This window comes from Nannobrachium achirus (assembly GCF_963921795.1).
Source record: "Nannobrachium achirus genome assembly, chromosome: 15".
Taxonomy (NCBI): domain Eukaryota; kingdom Metazoa; phylum Chordata; class Actinopteri; order Myctophiformes; family Myctophidae; genus Nannobrachium; species Nannobrachium achirus.
Window position 1 is genome coordinate 22,607,874 of NC_137822.1, and position 21,063 is coordinate 22,628,936.

Here is a 21,063-nt window from a genome sequence, read left to right on the forward strand (position 1 = left end):
CTAGTCTGTATATCTGATTTTAGCTTTGTCTGTGTTTAGAGTTCCCTGCGTCAACTATAACGAGAGAATCAAGAGTTCATTTGTCACTCACTCACTCCTGGCCTACAGGTACAAGCAGTGCAGTGTTGGTGTGACATGGCCCGCAAGACTCTTGAACAATGCAAATACAATTATACACAGATTTATATTAGTAGTAGAGTAGGCCTACTCTCTGCAATAAATAAGAAATGAGAAAACAAGATAGCTGCAACAGGTATCTGCAATGAATGTGCAGAATTTGTAGGATGCATGGCAAAGTAATTCTATGCATATAATATACATCAAATGCGGTTCTTGTGTACATCTTTGCAGTACACTGTCTTGTCTTATATGTACATGTACATTTTGTGCGAAGCAGATTTCCCTGAGTGTGTGTACGTGCGCGCGCGTGTGCGTGCGTGCGTGAATGTGTGTGTGTTTGCAGCAGGTTGATGCTGAGCTCCATGAAGCCGCCTGCGTCTCTGTTGTGCCTCCTTGTTCTTGGCCTAGTTTTAGAAGAGGTGAATTGAGGGCAGCAGGAGTCTATAAGGGGGTAAGGGGATTACTAGATCTCCAAGCACGCTCCTCTCCAGTTTGGGATTTTGCTGTGAGTAAACCAGACACTTAAAAGTCTGCCAGGGATTAAGATAAAGAGAGAAGTAAGACAAGCGTGTGTGTGTGTGTGTGTGTGTTTGTGTGTGTGTGTGTGTGTGTGTGTGTAGGGGGGGGGGGGGGGGGGTATGCTATTAACCACTTTCATCCTGGAGTCCCTCTTTTGGACATGACAATATTTTATCATACACTTTTTAAATCTTCCAAGTCTGTTTTTTAAAGCTTTTCAAAAAAGTCAAAGACAAAAAAATAATATAAACCATTCCAAAATTCAGAGATAGCAGCTGTACAAGCTCACAACCAGCTCAGCTATTTTCACCACCATCGTGTGACACTGTTGCGCGACAAAGTATAACATATAGGACGCGCACGGTTTAAAGCCAATTTGAATAAAACAAACAGGAGGGCCGGCGTAACAAACACACAAAGCAAGACGTGCTGTCATGATATGATCTAACGCGTGCAGTGCAGAATGGTGACCCATTTGCATGGGGGGGGGCGCGTGCCGCGATGTTCATCGCGTGAATGTTTTCCAGGGATAATACTTAATAGAGGAGAAGCTGTTCTTTTCATCTGTTCCATTGATGGATGGTCGGTGCTCCGTTCACTGCTTTAATTAAGAAATGGCTCAGATTTCCTGATTCAGGCAAATAAGTCCCTGCGTTGCGTCATTAACTTGGTGGTATAGCTAGAGCATCCAAATGTTTAGGGGCAGTGGGTCCCAAACTAATAGCCCATTTAGGCCTGAACACATTATTACGCAATATTTTATGCTTTAAATATTAAAAAATTGCAGATATACAAGCTCACAGCGCGGCTGCGAGCTTGTAGATCTGCTATTTTTCTGCTACGTTTCTTTTTTTTACTATGTTTCTGTCAGTGGTTCTCAAAAATTTTCATGGAAAGGACCATCAAAACTACATGTATTTGGCCACGGACCCCCATCTCAAAATATGTTGTTCCAGGGACCACCCCATTTCAAAATATTGTATCAGGGAGCCCCAATATTTGTGTTACAAATGTTCGCTGTGAGCTTGTATATCTGCTATTTTTCAATAGCTAAAGCATTCAATAATTCTAGGCCTACATTTTAATAAATTATTTAAAAAAATAATCACTGCGAAAATAATATTCTGCTGGGACGAGATCTTGTGCGAACTCTGCCTGATTCCTCACATTTGAATCGCATATCTCACATCTCCTATCTGCAGTATTCTCAACTTTTAAAGTTATTTTTGTCCTAAGAACGGCATAGAGTGGAGCCTATTTGTTGCGGTCAAAAGTGTGTTTTTTTTATTTCTCGTATTAGTTGTCATTACACTCATGCCATTGTTGTCCCACACATGCCGCCACACTCTGCTAAACAGATTTTATGCTGTTATGTGTTTTGCCAAGTCCCGGAAAAGACTCGCTGTGATTGCTGTCACTTTGATTGGCAGTTGTGCCGAATGCTCACCCCAAAACATGATTTATGAAACTGTGGTGGCTTATGTGGGACAACCAAGACATGGATGTGTTTGTAATGACAACTACTGTAGTAACACATTCATGAAGAAAAAACTTTTGACTGCAGCAAAATAGTGTAAAAGGTGATTGGCTTATAGGTTCCACTTTAAGCTATGAGGGTTGCTGGGTTCTGCTGCATGGGGAAACTGGACAACAGGGGCATCTCTGCCTAATAGACCCCTTGGACAGTAATTTGAGATAAATATAAGTAGGAAAATGAGCATAGATGTTATTTTGGGGGGAGTTGTCCTTTAAGTAATATTTTGAGGTAGCCTAATTTTACTTTCCTTGAGTATTTCTATTTTTAGATACTGTATACCTTCTACTTCACTACATCTCAGAGGCAAATATGTATTTATTTATTCGCCTACTCCACTGCTGTTATTTGGCTTTTATTAATAGTTAGGTCTACTTTGCAGATTTCGATTATTGATAAACACAGATTAACCATGGACTTACGCCTTATATGCCCTATTTTACACTTCACCTATTCAAAAATAGCTGATCTATATGCTCACAATGTGTCGTGTTGTGACGTGTGACATGACTTGGTAGCATACTGTAGAGCTGTTATTTTCGAGAGAAAAAAAAAGTTTGAGTACTTTTACTTTTGCACTGCAATTACAATTTGATGCCAATACGTCTGTACTTTACTCAAATACAGGCCTTTTGTTTTACTTGTACCAGAGACATTTCTACAGTGTGGTATTGTTACTTTTACTGACGCACAAAATCTGAGTATGAGACCTCTTCCACCACTACATATGTACTGACAGTACTTAAGTACAATTTTGAGGTATTTGTACTTTACTTGAGTATTTCCAATTTCCAATATACTTTTACTTACATCTACGCGATGTGATGCATTGTGAGATTGTAGATCTGCAGATTTTCAAATTATTATTTTTTTGTACATTTTATGCGTTTTAAAACTTGAGATACAGGACATTCTGCATCATGAGTAGGCTACTTTCTACTTTTAGTATACTAAAGTACAATTCTGGACTTTTCTTCGTAACAGAGTAGGCTATTTCTACATTGCAGTATTGATACTTATAGAAAATGACTATGAGTACTTTTTCCTCCCCTGACAATGACAATACTGCACAGTCTGTGGATGTAGGCCTAATGGTCCTGATGCTCTAATGTGGTTTACTGTGGACTGTCTCCATTTCTTTGTCTTGAGGAGGTGGAATGGGGGGGTCCTGCACCCCTCCACCCCACCACCCTAGCCTTCTGGAGGTTCCTTCCTTGTTGTGGGTGAAGGGGTCGACGTGCTGCTCCATCTTGTCCTTCCAAGAAAGTGGGTCATGAGTCTGAGACGGCGGGATTACCCCACCGCCAGGCAGGCGTGTGCCGCGAGGCCTCTTATCCATAATTCTTAAATCTGCCCCTCTGCTGTGCACTGGGAAAGAAACACACACACACACACACAAACACACACACACACACACAAGCACGTGCCCTCCGCTATTAATCAGACGCTTGTTAGTGCAAGAAAATTCATAACTGACCCCCTGACACCCCCCTACCCCACCACACCGCACCCCAACCCACCCCAGCTCTTCCCCAGCTGGTAGAAGACCCCAGAAACTTAAGTAATCAAGGTATCTTCTGTGTCTACTAGGGCATTCACCAAATATTTGAATATTCGAATATCAAAGTCACTATTCGGCGTTGTTCACCGAAGTCGAATATTCGCTTTTTTAAATTTTTTAATTGTTTTCTCTTTAAGAAATATATAGTTTATAAAGCTTGGCTAGATACTCTATACCAGGGGTTCTCAAACCTTTTTAGGCCGTGACCCCCAAAATAAACATATTTGAACTGGGGACCCCCACCCTGACAAGCACTTGGAATTGCAGGTATTACATTTAATGTGACTCTGTTCCGCAGATGGATATTGTGAAAATAGCAGATCTACATGCTCACGACGTTGTGAGCATGTAGATCGGCTATTTTCACAATGTTCGCCTCTTGCTTACTTAATATTTGACAGTTTGGCCAGTCATTCGAATACTTTGAGGTCGAATAATTTGAATACAAAAAATCACTATTCGTGAATGCCCTAGTGTCTACCAGACACGGCATGGAAGTCTCTCCGACCAACAAAACAGTCACACAAATAAACAAGTAAATACATACAGTATACAAGGAATGCCACACACAAACTCAGCCGCTATACGTAGCTCTTTCTCCCCTCTGAATTTATATGTCATTAGCAGACTGTGTTTCCAGTGAATTGTTTTGTAATTTACAGAATCAAGGCCAGCTCAGCAATAATGATATCTAATAGTGACACCTTGATAAATGCCCCGCTTTTAAACACCTGACCCCCCATGATCCCGGTGGCAGGCCATCCAGTATGCTCTGACACAGAGTATGATTAATCCGCAAATAAATTACTAATAATAAATACATTCCTTTTGGACTTGAATGATTGCATCCATCATTAGGGAGTGACGCTGCCACGTAGCGCTGGCCAAGCAATGTCAGCCTCTGTTACCTCCATGCACCTCTTCTTCCCATCATGCACCTCTTCTTCCCATCGCCCTCCTGCTGACTGGAGCCTCATCAGTGGTGGGAACAGTACTCAAATGTTTCACTCATAAGTAAAAGTATCAATACTGCAATGTAGAAATACTCTGTTACGAGTGAAAGTCTGGAATTCAAAAAGTAAAATTACAAAAGTATTGGCATCAAAATGTTAAAGTAAAAGTGCGTTGCATGGTAGATCGGCTATTTTCAAAACATTTTCTCCTTGAGGGGGTTCCAGGGGGTCCCCAGCTGAATTATAGTTAGGAACCAAATTGACCCATAAGGGAACCCATTTGGTTCCATTTGTATACTCTCTGTTAAATCAACATTGATTTTAATGTTGGGGGCCCAGAGATAGAAAGGCCCTTAAATCTGTGGGGGTCCGTAGCCTATAATGCATGTCAAACTGTGGGGGTCCTTGAAATTAAAATGGTTGAAAATCACAGCTAGGGCCGTAAAAATCTTCTCTTATCCCTGGGTCCCTGGCATGTCTTTTCAAATGGGAGTCGGTGGGCTATAATAAGTGTCAATTTCGGGGGTCCTTGACTTGAAAACGTTTGAGAACCACTGTTGTAGACAATATCTAGTTCCAGGGATCACCCAAAAGCAAAATGTTGTTACAAATGTCCTCTTAAAAAATACATACATTCAAAGATTTGCACACATTTTCACGACTTTTCAAAAATAGCAGAACTGTGGGGACCAGGCTTGGAGGACGGGTGGCTCTCTGTTTGGTGGGGTTCATCAGGAGGTATAGAGAGGATTTCAAATTAGAATTCAATTAAACCATCCACGGGCATCCATTAACCTTTTGGAAGTTCCCCAGTGACACAACCTTGAATGTGTGTCACGTGTGTATCATTTGCAACCACGGTGTTCGTGGCGTAACTAATTTCCAATGATTAATTCAGGTCAACCTTGAAAAGAATATTTTTTTGATGACAGCCTTTTTGTGGAACTGCTCACCTCTTTGACATGTTTTTTTTTTGGATCTGGCCTACGTCAAAGGATAGGTGAATTGAGGACAATGATGGATAATGGGATCAAATCTTTGTGTTCATGTGACAATTATTTAATACTGAACGTCAGCCATGTAATTACAGTATGTAGCCTATTCATAATAACTGCTAACGTCAACAGTTGGTCGGGGAGAGAGCAAACAAACAAATATCCCATGCGATGAGCCTCCAACCTCTACTTTTCACCTGACAATGAGGTGTTTCACTGGTAGAATGTCACGCGTGCAGAGGAACGCGTTATGCCTTCAACTACTGTAACTCCCTGTTGAACATACACCCTGTAGGAGTGACATTCGACTTGCTTGTCTTGCCCGTGTGACCGGATTATACCCAATTATGGACTCATACCCGAATATGGAGACTCCTGACGTCACCACAAATCATTGCTATTCAATGTTTTCTGTTTTCATAGAGTTTTCATCAGAATTTGAACTAGAAATCATTTTATACCAGCTTGCTCCCTGTGGATAACCTTGCTGAGGTGGTGATGACACCATGAACGCGGAGGAGAAAGTAACACGAAATCTAATAATATATACATTCACACTTGTTTTGCCAAAAACCTTCCATATATGGTAATAATAATAAAAACTAAATGAGATGTTGGCATACTGTGGCAGCTAAATCTTGTATGTGGGTCCTTGACACAAAACTTTTCAGATGGTCAAAAACATAGCTATTTGGGGGCCCTTGCCACGAAGACGTTTGAGAACCACTGCTTTAGGATCTCTGTATACCAGCAGCACCTGTTGCACCAGTCAGTCACCATGATCTTGTCATTCATCTTGCTCTGCTGGCCGCAAAGACTAATGCTGCTCAAGTTCCATTAGATGTTCTGCCATTTCCAAATTGGCAGATTTTCCTCTCAAAACCGTTGACTTTGTACAAAGGGTCCTCATAAATCAGTATATGCCCCCAAACCCCTTGGGATGATGCCATTGTTGGATATTGAAGAAAACAAGAAATAATGTTTGTATTCCTGTGTGTCAGAAAGTGTAGAATTAGACACTGCAGGTCCAAAGCTATTTTGAGTGGAGTGAGGCTCAGTGAGCCATGGAAACGGGTTGGAAAAGGGTAGACCTTTGAGAGGCCTTTGTGTAATTCAGCGGTTCTCAACCTGTGGACCGGGCCCACTGGTGGGCTGTGAGGACATTGCAAGTGGGTCCCCAAATAATTGACAAAACACTAAGATTCTATTGTTAATACAACAATAATAAAATTAATTAATGTTAAAGCCAGAAAAATGTGTGTCGACTACTATACTGATGAATAGGAAGTTAAAGTAGGCCTATATTACATTAGCTCCGCACTGATCCAGGCCAGAACACAGTTGATTGATTGATCATTAACATAACATGAAAATGTGCAGCCCACCCATCTGACCACTTAGGGGGAATATTTTAGATTGTAATTAGAGAATAGAAAAGACAAGTGTTAAAATGTTTTCATTTACTGCTTTCTATTGTTTTAGTGATTTTAATGATTTTGATTTCAGTGGGTGGGGGCATGCATACAAGTGGCTAAATAAATACGTATTTTTAGACACAATAAGCCCATTAGCAAGATGCACCGCAATCTTTCATGGGCAGATGTGACTTACGGGGGCTAGTAGTGCTACTGTAAATAGTAATAAAGAAATCACCGGCTTATCGTGTCTAAAGAGACATATTTAGACACTTGTATCAGTTGTATGCATGCCCCCACCACTGATATCAAAATCGCAAAAATTGCTAAAACAATAGAAAGCAGTAAATGAAAGCATTTTAACACTCATCTTTTCTAAAATATGAACCCTTGTAAAAAAAAGAAAGGTTGTCCGTTAAGTGGTCAGATGGGTGGGCCGCAAACACTTTCAAGTGGGCTAGATTTTCAAGTGGGCCCTGATCCAGAGCAGGTTGGGACCCACTGGCACAATGCAGATAATACAGCACTGGTACTTCTGGCTTCTGTGTGGAGTTATTGGTGTTGCATCGTTTTCTCATCTTTCAGCCAAAGCGGCTTTGGTGGAGCTGCTTTCATTTATATGTCTGGGTCTGAGGTACTGAATCAACACCCCGGTTTATAGACAGTTCCCTCTTAAATCCCTATCACCATGGTGATAGATTCAGGCCTTGGACGTTCCCTGCAACGCTGATTTGTCTACAGCTGTCAGCCAAGACATTAGGTGTTCATCATACAGTGTATAATAAATATATATATATACATATATATCGTCACTGTCGGGCAGAAACCTCGTATCTCCAAGTTTCAAATTTGTAATTTTTTTTTGCAAAGTAAAGCCCTGCTTCATCACACAAGGCCTTCGCACAAAAGTAGGTGCGAGGCGTTGTGTGCTTGTAGACCGGCTGTTTTCACTAGTTTAGATCATTTTTAAAATGATACAAACAAAATGAACAGTTTTGGACATACAAGGTTTCCACCCGACAACGACGATATATACACACACACGCTCGTACACACGCGCGCACAACACACACACACGGATACATAATCAAAAATGGGATATTTAAAAAATAAATCGAATAATAGACTTTAAGGTTGTGGGTAAAAACGTTTAATTGCGACCGTAGGTCGCACTTACTACAGAAAGCTGCTCGAGGTGTCCGTCTGTCCGTCCGTCCGTCCGTCCGTCCGTCCGTCACACACGTCACACGTCACACTTTTGCCCTGCTCATATCTCCGCAACCGTTGCCCCGATCCATGCCAGATTTTGCACACACACTCCTTACCTGCCAAACTACAACCTCCAAGGACCCCCGGAGCTCCAGGGACCCCAAGCTCCCTCGGGGACCCCCAAGTGTAAAAAATGAGCACATGTGCAAAAATTACCAAATGACCACCCCAACGGGGCTGCTCACGGGGCATTCCCGGGGACCACCCACTCCTGGTGCTCCAGAACGGATGCAAAAGTGGTGGCGCCCCCAGTGGAGGACCCCCTGCCACTGCAGCTCACATAAAATGCCGTAACTCGGGCTAGGAGCGACCGGGAGAGCCGGGGCCGGTACATATTCGTCCGCCTTGGCGGCGCGGAGACCCCACCCCTCATTTCTCACATGGCCCTCTAGCGCCACCATGAGGCCGATTCAGATTTTGCCCTAAAATCACGAAAATCACTACACAGTATGTCTACACTCATGTCATCAACATGCTCAGGAAGATTTTGGAAAAACACATTTTTGCTCTATTTGTGGAGATAAGTGACCTACGGTCGCTTATCTCCCGATTAGGGAGTCTTACTGGTTATAGGCTATATGGTGCAGTAAAAACCCAATAATAAATCTCTTATTAAGACTAACGAGGTTATACAGTGTCAGGCCAAATTGATAAACTGATTGTTAAAGAAAAGGTTTCCAATATGTCAGGCTAGATATCCTATAAAAAGCATCTCTAAGCCAGACAGGCTTAGAGATGCAGGTCGACTCGACATCTACTAATGCAGTGGTTCCCAAACTTTTTAGCTCCAGACCCAAAAGAGAAATTAGACGTTTGTCCTGCGACCCAAACTAGTGAAAATAGCAGATCTACAAGCTCACAACACGACGCTTCGCGCCGCATTAAGAGCTTGTAGACCGGCTATTTTTTTCTTAAACATTTAGATTTTTATTTTATTTATTGACAAAATTACTTAGAAAAATCATTGGATTGTTTGTTTTTTTAATTCATGACGATTTTTCGCTTTTGCTGAAAATATTTTGAAGTAATAATAGTTCAAACAAAACAAAATTAAGGGACCCATAAAAACGTGTCCGCGTCCCACAAGTGGGTCCCGAGCCAGTGTTTGGGAACCAGTGTACTAAAGGCAGGCTGGATAGGAGCCTCAACTCTGCCCGTGAGCTTTGAACTCTGACCTTATAGGACACCAGAGTCTAGCTCTGGCTGCGCCTCATGGCCAGGGGCGTCACAAGGGGTAGGAAAGTGGGACTGAGTCACTAGGGCCCAAGGTGGTGGAGGGGCCTTCATTATTTTATACTTTAGCTATTGAAAAATAGCAGATATACAAGCTCACAGCGCGGCACCGAGTGCCGCGCTGCGAGCTTGTAGATCTGCTATTTTTGAAAAGTCGTGAAAATGTGTGCAAATCTTTGAATATATGTATTTTTTTAAGCAAACATTTGTAACTCAAATTGTGCTTCTGGGGGGGTCCCTGGAACTAAATATTTTGAGATGGGAGTCCGTTGGCCAAATACATATCATTTGGGGGGTCCTTCACATGAAAAGGTTTGAGCTCCACTGACATCGAAACATAGATTTAAAAAAAAAAACCTTAGAAGGATTTGAAATATTCAAAGATTTTCATGATTTTTCAAAAATGGCAGATCTACAAGCTCGCAGCGCGGCACTCGGTGCCGCGTTGCGAGCTTGTATATCTGCTATTTTTCAATAGTTAAAGCACAGGGGCCCCACAGTGAATCATTGTACCCGGGGCCCAGAATTTGGTGTGACACCCCTGCTCATCGCTGCACTGAAAAGCAGCTCCTCTCCACTCAGGGACAAAGCAGAGTAAAATGCAACAAAACCAGCCATGTCCCCCCAGAAGGTCAGCCCCAATGGAGGAGAATCAACCCCCATAAAAAAAGGAATGGACAGTTGTTGGCCTTCATTGTCTGAGCATGGATCTAGGGACACATGTTGGGTTGTAAAAGTGTCAAAGGCTTGACTGAAGGGCCATTGTACCCGGGCCCTGCGGTAGCAGTCAGGCTTTGTTCCTAATGTTGTTCGGCATTAGCATACCGATATTCAAAGGGTAGAGGCTGCAGCCTTCCCCAGCCCAGAGTAAAAGCCCAAAATGCATAAAATGCTGAGGATTGCATTCATCTCTTGAGGACCTGCTGTTGAGATAGAGATCATTGATAAGAGGAGGAGTGTGATGAATGATAACTGACTCACACACACACTACTGAGTCAAGTGGCTATACCGTGACATTTGTCTGTGATCTCATTCCTGCTGCTATGTTCGCTGAAACAGTGGTCCTCAAGCTTTGACCCCCGTCTGAAAGTATTTTGTGCCAGGGACCCCCCAATACAAGATTTGTTTTGTTATAATGTTTCAAAAAAGATTCACTTCACCAGTGGCGTCAGTTCAGCAAAAGCTAGGGTATGGCAAATATGGGAGTCCTCATGGATAAGAGGCATTACATTTTGTATAACACGGTTATATTGTGAAAATAGCAGCTCTACATGCTCACAACGCCTCGTGCTGCGAGCATGTAGATCGGCTATTTTCACAATGTCTGAAAAAAACGAATTTTGGCAATCTTTTACACAGGTTTCTACGGTTTCTTGGTCTGGATATGGCAGCCTGGAACGGTTGTTCAAGTGCACCTAAACTTGGCACAACAATGAATTGCACCTGTGCAGCTGACCTGCGGAACCTGGGAATATACCATTTTGTCAAGATGGGGAGAAGTGTGGAGAATAGTTAAAGTGACCATTTTGTTACATTTTGCATGTGTAGTTATTTTACTGTAATTTAACAACATAATAACCAGCGCAGATAGACAAAGAGACATCCATGGATGTATAGAAAAGTAACTTTTATTTGCCCCCCTGGCCCCAGGGTATGGCAGCTGCATACCCCTGCCATACCCAATTGACGCCCCTGCACTTCACTTTTCTTCTTCACCCATTTCCAACCAACCACCCGACCTCACCCTTAAACTCCCACTGGAACTCTTGGGTTGAGTAACAAAGGGGCAAGGCTAAAACGGTGTCACCGTCGGTCCTACTCAACAACAACACCACCCCTCCACACACTTGGTCCCCCCCCCCCCATCACAAGCCAGCTGACCCCAGGACCGGTTGTCCAGAGGACAGTGCGCGCTCTCTCTCTGTGTATGTGTGTGTGTGTGTGTGTGTGTGTGTGTGTGCGTGTGTGTGTGTGTGTGTACATGCATACGTTTCGGGGGCAGAGCCGCCAGAGAGTGTCGGTTGCTCGGAGGGCCAAGCGGAAAAGCGGTTGGGCAGTTTAGCCAGCTGCTGACTGAGGAGGGAGCAGCCATGCAGCCATGGCTGATGGTCTGGTCAGTGAAACCTCGCCAGATGGAGCCAGTTCAAAACAATGAGAGCCCAAACAGTAAATATTTTTTTCTCAGTTTCCTACATTTAAAAAATGTTGTATCCAAAGATTTAACAAAAAGATTGAACAAAAAAAAGTAAAATCTAATAATTTTTAATTTAATGAATACAATTTTAAAATCATAGAAATTCTATACAAAAAAAACATTCAAAAAGTAGTGAAAATAGCAGACTCACGTGATGCGACGCACAGTGAGCTTGTAGATCAGTTATTTTCACTATCGTTTGGGTCTCGACTAAATGGTTTGGGAAGTGAAGTTTTCAGGGGCCAGAGAGGGTGGACCACTGTGTACAGTAGGAGGTGTTTTTTATCTGAGATTGTATTTCAGTACAACAACATAGATTGTCAATAAATATCCAGGTTGTGAATATTTTTAATGCACCACATATCTGGAACAAACCCCCAGAAAACTGCAAGTCCGCTGCTACTATGCTTATATATAAAACACGACTAAGGACCTTTCTGTTTGCAGCTGCCTTTGCTTGAGTTCCTGTTCTTTTATATTTCTCTTATGCACTGTGATTGCATCGGTTATTTTTTACTTCTTTTGTTTTATGCATCTGTCATTTTATAATTGTGTTTCCTTTGCTTGATGTTCTGTGGCACATTGAATTGCCTAGTTGTTGTGCTATGTTGCTATGTGCTATACAAATATGTCAGAAAATGACACAAAATCCAACGATTAGGTAGCTACATAATTAAGCTACCATGTATCACCTGCGCCTTTCTTAAAGTAGACACAACATTTTTAATGAAATAAATACATTAAGAAGATCTACAAGCTCCGGTTTGTAGATTAAGCTCGCGTTGTGAGCTTATTCGTCTATGTAACTATTTTAGTTTACAGTGATATACATATATAGGGCTTAAGTGGTGAAGTCAACAGAATTTTAAACATCACCGCGCGGACATAATCTGGATGACGCTTCCTTCTTTTCACCACCCCCACCTCCAACCTTTGCTATCAATGCACTGTTAGGACAACATAAAACCCCAGAATATATTATGTCAGCGGTTTATCTCCTCCCATCTCTGAGCCATGGACTTACGTGGGACTAAAAAAGGCCCTTGTTGGTCATTCTCTCTCTCCCCCTGTCTCCCCAGACAGCAACAAGCTGAGGAGGTGTCCAGGGACTAGTCCCCGGCTGGGAGTAACCAAGCCTGTCTAATGAGGCGTGTGATTGGTCCCCTCCCTCTGGTACAAGGCCAGTCATTGGAGGACATGATTGATCGTGACAGGACAACAATGGTGACCCGGTGTCAGAGAGGTGGCATCACGGGTGCCCACGGACCCCCCGCAGTCACGCCCCGTTATCCAGCTCAGCTGTGCACAAAACAACAAGCACACGCAACAACATGCACGCATGTGTGCATACAGTTACAGTGCACGGGACGGTGCATATGTCATGAACACACACACACACACACACACACACACACACACACACACACACACACACACACACACAAAACTGACACACGCCACAACATTTGAGGACATATGTTGCATGTTAATATCATGCACAAAATACTACATGTAAATAAAATAAATAAAGATGTCACACACACACACACACACACACACACACACACACACACACACACACACACACACACACACATATATATATATCACACACACACACACACACACGCGTGCGTGCGTGCGTGCGTGCGTGCGTGCGTGCATGCGTGTGTATATATAATATATCACTGTCTGGCCAAAACCTCTTAACTCCATTTTGGAGGTTTTTGATTTTTTTTGGGCATAAATCAGCCGATTGGCCCTCTCTTTTTCCATAAATATGTGCTATTGAACACCCTTTACGTCTGTGTGTTGGTTAAAATAATATTGAACCAATGAAAAGTAGTAAAAAGCCCTTCGGTCAAAACCTCCTAACTCCACTTGAGCTCATTTTCTCATCATGTATGTGTGGGTGTGTACATCTGTGTGAATAGACTATATACTGTATGTACATATATATATGCATATGGATAGATAAATATCATTGCACAGTGTGAGCAAGACAAAGGAAAACGTAAGGATATCGTTATTAGTTCAAATGCTTAATAAGCTAATTCTGTATAGTAGGCCCAGGGTTCAGGTATTGATACTGGCACTCTCTGCCAGTCTATTAGGGACATAATTCTGTGACATAAAAAAAAACCACCACAGTTGTGGGAATCCTGCCAACCTTCTTCCACTGAGTACAGGAGAATGTATCATAATACATTATAATGTCTCCTTTGAAAGTGGAGCAGGGGTATATAGAGCTTTGCTCCAAATGATTCACTCTCCTGCCTGTATTAATGTTGCTTGACTCCCTGCAGTAATAGCAATAGGTTTGTGGTCCTATAGAAAGCTGCCAATAGCCTTCATTTAGCTGAATCGACAAAACTTGAAACAGAACCTGCAACAGAGAGATGAGGACGTCTTTCTGTTGCAGCAGGTCGCAGATCTACAAGCAAGTCGCAGATCTGCAAGCAAGTTGTAGTTGCTTGTAAATCAACCAAGTTGATCTACAAGCAGGTTGCGGATCTGCAAGATCTGCAAAAGGTGTTGCACCGCAACGTGCTGTGACCTTGTAGATTCTGAGAAACCGTTGGTGTAGAGGAGAAAACATTTGTAGACCTATATAGAGCTGTATAGGGGTCAAGTATAAATTAAGTGGTTTAAAGAAACCAAAATGTTCAATAAAGTATAGCCTTTTCAGTATATATGGCTATGTATAAGACAGTTGGCAGAATATGACATTTTCTTCAACACTTACACTTTGTTACTATGTATTGTATAATCCATCACTTTTGAGGCAGTCATAAATCTGAAATAGCTCAGCAATCAATATTACCATGTCATATTATGCTGGTTGCATATGCAAAGAAGCTCACTGCCTGGTATTGACAAGGGTGAAAGATGAAGATTTAGCGAGCACATAAAACTTTTCTCCACGCTCATATTAATCATATGTGCAACATTTAGCCACACACATACATTAGTAGGCAAAGAAACGAGAAATCACCATATTTCATATTTGCCTTTCAATACTTGCAAGTCATCGTTACAGATTGTTAAAGTGATTTGTGGCGAGTGCTCTGAGCTCAAGCTCTTATCATTTTAGAGCTTGGTGCATTTTTACACAGTAGGCATAGGAAATGGAAGGAAATCTCTGCCGTCCATAGCTCTAATTCAGGATTTTGAAAATAAAACAACAAACTAGGTTTGTTAGTTTTTTAAATCCAGTCCTCCAATTAACAAAAAGGATCCACCATTATTTCCCACTGATGCCATACCTGAAGAAACACAACCAGTCCTCAAGGATCTTTCAATGCAAAAATAAAAGCTCAATAATATTCTTGCAAATAAATAACCTTTAGGCCACCGGTTAGAGGAGCGCCCTTGTTGCCGGAAGGTTGTAGGCTAGTCAATCTAAGGTTTGACCCAAAAGAAATTGCAATAGTAATGGTTCAAGGTTTTTTATGATCCTTAGGGTCATCCAAATAACATATTAAAAGTTGTGAATTATATATTTAGTGGATCAAGGTAAATTTAGGGGGTTCAAGTTTGGGTCCATTCACTTACTATACAGGAAAAAAAGACCACCAAAAAATCTTCTTTAAGTAGCATGTGAGGGGTCTAACTAGGGGTTTTCATGATCCTGAATCCATTGCAAGCATTCATTTTGCACAAAAAACATTCGTCGGGTTAAAAACGGACACCACAAAATGGAGCTGACCCCAGAAAAGTGATGACTTATCACTATACCATAGGTCTATGGGTCCGTTTTTAGCCCGAGGAATGTTTTTTGTGCAAAACAAATGCTTGCAATGGATTCAGAATCATGAAAAAACCCTAGTTAGACCCCTCACATGCTACTTAAAGAAGATTTTTTTGGGGGTCTTTTTTTCCTGTATAGTAAGTGAATGGACCCAAACTTGAACCCCCTGAATTTACCGTGATCCACTAAATATATCATTCACAACTTTTAATATGTTATTTGGATGACCCTAAGGATCATAAAAAATCTTGAACCATTACTATTGCAATTTCTTTTGGGTCAGGCCCTTTTTTAGCTTAGATTGACTGGCCTATTGCCGGTTCGATTCCCCAGGAGAACTATGGGTGAGGAAGTGAATGGTCACAACTCTCCCAACACTGCTGAAGTGCCCTTGGGCAAGGCACTGCACCCCAACTGCTCCAGTGGAGCTGCTAATGGCCAACAGTGCATATCTCCTTGTATGGGCCGTTTTGTCCGTAACATTAGTTATCTCCATACATGGAGTTCCGTGCTACGGACATACACACAAAGCCAGACTTGGGAGCGGTTAGCACTGCTCAAAAACATTATATCCTCCTCTCTTCAACTATAGACTATCTTAAATAAGGCTGGGCGATATTAGGAAAACCTTTGATATTCGATAACGTTGTTGAATACCTCGATATCGATATTACTAACGATATTAGTACCCAGATAGCAGATACCCAGATAATGAATAGCATATCCATGCATTCACACTGCACAGTACACATAGAAAGGTCAGGTAGGTTTTATTGAAATAACCACACCTGGTTATATTTTATGTGCTATGTGCTTGTAGTGTGTCTATTAATTAATTTGAACCATACACCAATACCTCATTTCAAGCCGTCTTCGTCGATATGTATACCTTACATGTTGATAACGTCGATATCAAATGTTTTTGATAAATTGCCCAGCCTTAATCTTAAACCACCGGAGTCCCCCAGGGGTCAATACTAGCCTCCCTCTGGTTTCCGCTCTAAGCAAAAAATACCGTTGCCGATCTACCAAGTTCAAACACCACACACTGCAACACAGCTTACAGATGGGCTATTTTTGTTTGCCCCCAGACCAGGGAGCCAGCCAGGGTTCATGTGGCCAAGTACCTCTACTGAAAGGATTCAATCAGATCAATCCTCTCCATATTTCGTTAATGTCGGTTGGAAACCTTGTATGTCCAATACCTTCCTTTTTTGTTATTTCAAAAACTATTTATAGTGAAAATAGCCGATCTACAAGCAAGTGCTTGTAGATCTGCTATTTTCACTACTTTAGCGCAACACTTTTGTATGATGAAGTAGGGCTTTAATTTACAAAAGAAAAGAACACACACATTTGAAACTGGGAGATACAAGGTTTCAGCCCGATATAGTGACAATTTGGATCCATCCTGAGCGGCAGCAAACATGAAACAAAATTGATTGAGACAATGCAAAGCATTTTGTTCCTTTGAAGCCACGCGAGGATGGATGGGGGGGGGTATATGTGCAACACTGTCCTGAATCCTTTGACGTGTTCAAGCTTCACAGCCCACTGAGCCCTGATCCACTCATCATTGCAGTTCAGGTTCGGGGTGAAAAGCCTTGTCTGTTTATGGAGGGCCATTAAAGGCTGATTGCAGCTGCTCTGTCAAGTGGGACCCAGGTGGATTAACATCTTACCAATCTCTGCTGCTTGATGCTCTCTTCTAGGTTGCGCCCAGAACATCAGCGTTGCCAGGTCTGCTTATTAAGCTACTTTGGGCATGGTTTCTTTCTGTAACGTTGCTTGTAAATATTGGTAGTTGTGGGTTTGTGGATCTACAAGCTCAGTGCTGCGCTATATGAGCTTGTATATCTGCTATTTTTGAATAGCTAAAGTATAAAACAAGACTACACTCTGTCGAGGTGCCAACTTGTGCATTGTGCACTCATATAGCCAAATATGTCTGGTATTAGTACACGCCACTTTCCGAAGAAAACGACAAGTGCGACCAGTATTGCTAGCATAGTAGCTCCCTGTATGTGGAGTAGCTGTCTGTATGTGGGTATGTGGATATGTGACCTGATATGTATCAGGTCGCACTTGTTGGTTGGTGGTGACATCACCGAGAACGCTGCTCCCTCATTGGCTAAAGGCCCAGCCTTACTGTCAGCCACATACAGACAGCACTCATCACCCTACTACATGCTTGCAAATATTGAAGTGGTTAAAATCTAAAGTGACACAGATGCTTTCCAGGTCTAGATGGGTTAACCACTTTAACTGTTTATACGTTTGGCTGGGAAAAGAGCCAATCTCCAAACTTACAACACGTTCCATCGTGATGCCATCGTTGATCCATTTGTTTTGTTGTGTTTTAATTAACAAAACTTTTAACAGCACAAATCTTATATGGGGGCACCTGGCACAAAATATTTTCAAATGGGGGTTCTGTGGCCAAATCCATTAATTTAGGGGTCTTTGACATGAAAACGCAAAAGATGACTGTAATATTTCACTGCAGAGAGGCAAATAAACATCTTTAAAGGGCCTTTCTTAAATGAAGTCTCATGAAAAGCCCATAGCTTGGAATGCCCAAATATGGACATATATTAACATCAGTCATATCCATATTTTGGGAAAATATTTTGTCCACGTTTTGTCCAACTTAAACAACCAACCGCAACTCTAATGAATTCCGTTCTGTGCGAATTGTGTGACCTCGTCGCTTTTCGCCCTTAGGGCGTCTTACTGGTAATAATAATATGGATGGGGATTCAATTGTTAATATGAAGATCATGGCATATCTCACAGATATAGGTCTTCTTCAGCATTATGCATAAGCCTGGTTTATATTTTGTTGTATGGCGGAGTAGCTATAAATTATATAAGAGATATATATAGACAATCTGAAAAGGCACTGATTGTTATGGGATGAAAGGAGGAAAACAGCTCTTTACAGTAGCCTAGGCTTAGGCTTTAGACTGTTGTTATGCAGCAGACCTAAGCTCCTTTGGCTGCGGTTGGCTTTAGAATCCTAGTTACTCAGCACAGCTCCTTCCCAGATCCTCCTTTAATCTGCATGAAGAGATCAAACTGACTTGTTGACCCATGGGATTACCTCACAAAACAAAAACTCACTTCTGTGACGAAAACAAGCATCCATTGGCTAATACCCTGGTCAAATCTCCGTATCTAACCACTTAGACTCTATACACTTTGTTGGGCTTATAGATAGACATGTTTTCGATGAATGTTTTGCCTTTCATTTGCCAAATGTTTGCCTAAATATTATCCCCAGAATAGGTTTCAAGTGGTTAAATTGATGGATGGATGGATGGATGGATGGAGCAAATGGGTCACAGTAAAATCAAGAATGTTCATTTAACTCTGATAGTGTATCTTTTTAATTAACACCATATGAAGGCATCATCGGCAGCTATAAGAACAAGATTCAGAAAGCTGGTTGATTCATTTCAGTTAAGTTTAAGAGGCCTAATTGCCCTGTGTGGACTAATGAATGGATAGCTAGTCCTAATTGGCTTAAGGCCACTTGTGCTGCTGGCGTGCTGGGCGAGTAAAATTGAATCAAAGCTGTAGGTCCATGTCAGAGGACAGGGGCGTCAGGGTGATAATTGGTATAAGGTCAAAGCACCGCGGCCCCAGTGGTTCTCAACCTGTGGCCCGGCCAGGGGGGTCCGCAAATTATTTTGGGGGGTCCCCAGATGATTAACTTAATGTGCAACATTGTTTTCTCACTCAAGTGTATATAGAGGGTATCTGAACATTTCTAAAGTGACAATTCAAGTACTTTTTAATACCTCTAAAATAACAAATTAAACATTGGCCAAATATTAGAGGCAGAAATTGTGAAAATAGCTCACAACGCCTTGCGTTGTGCGCATGAAGATCTGCTATTTTCACAATAGAACCGTGTTATACAAAATGTAATGCCTCAACTCTTAGTGCTCATCAGGGTGGGGGGTCCCCAGTTAAAACATGATTATTTTGGGGGTCTTGGCCTGAAAAGGTTGAGAACCACTGGCCTGCAGACTTATCATTGAGAACAGTGGTTCTCAAACTTTGACATGTCAAGGACCCCCAAATTGACACTTATCAGCCCACGGACCCCCATTTTAAAAGATATGCCCAGGGACCCCTATAAGAGAAGTTCTTTTTACGGCTCTAGCAGTGGATCTCAACCATATCTTAATTTCAAGGACCACCAGTTTGACATGCATTTGGCTACGGACCCCCATTTAACAGCATTTCTATCTGAGACCCCAATTTATATTGTAAAAAAATTAATTTAACTCTGCACATAGAACCTTACCAAATGATCCATGTTGCTCTCTGAGTTACATGCCCATAAAGGTCCATTTGGTTCCTAACTATCATTTAGCTGGGGACCCCCTGGAACTCCCACAATGACCCCATGGGGCCCCCACTTTAGAACCAATGATTCAGAAACCGAACCTTTGGGGGGAAAGTGGAAAAACATATTTTTTAAAGGAAAAAGGAATGTGAGTGAGTGGGTGCATAGCTTAATATTTGCTGATGAACCATTTGACATCATTTAAATTGTTGCCACAATACACCCCCCCCCCCCCCCCCCCCTTAATAAAAAAAGATATACTACCTGTTAGGCTTATTTTCTCAGCTAAACCATAACATTATGAAATCAAATAAAGGGGGCAAAAACTTTACTCATTTCGACGACAGCCTGTAGTAACACAACGGTAAGTGGAACAATGACGCTCCGTCCACTTGTCTCGCTTGTTGGTCTATTCTCAGCCAAACAAAAGAGGGGTCACAGCGATGGAAACGGATGACAACAATGGCCCCCGACGAATTTCCAATTGCCCCATTGTGCGCCTTGAAAGATGGACACGTGCACCTCTTACATGGATATAAATGCAAGGAGGGGAGGGGGAAGGCGTGTGCGTTGGGGGGGGGGGGGGGGGGGGGGGCGGGAGGGAGGGCGTGTGTGTGTGTGTGTGTGTGTGTGTGTGTGTTACCCAGAGAAACTCCCCTGGCTTTCAGCACCCTGGACAGAGTCGACGCTCCTCCACGCGTGCATCGCCAGGCATCTCGACTCGAGCTGTTACTTTTGTTATGCAAAAAAAAACCACAGTAAGGTCAGCTGACGCCGCTAATGGTCAGATATCTATTATCCCACACACTGCCACCCGCCCCCTACCATATACCATACCTCACCACACACAGCCTGCCAGCAAAACAAGGAATCAAACAGCAACTTGCTGCATTGTAAAGTTCCAGAGCACGCGGCGCGGTGACCGACGCAGGATCTAATAATAATAGGTTGGCGGAGCAATACAGACGTCCTTCTACCTTTTAACATAGACCGACACGTTAAACTCTCTGCGACTGAGACCAAACCAACGCATTGGCTGACCGGAGGAAAGCTTTTAGTCGGATGACGCGTTTTTTTATATAGAAAGTCTTGCTAAAGACGTTGAGTTCAGATCAGACTCGGAGACGCGAGTCTCCTCTCCTCTCTCACGCTGTTCCGCTG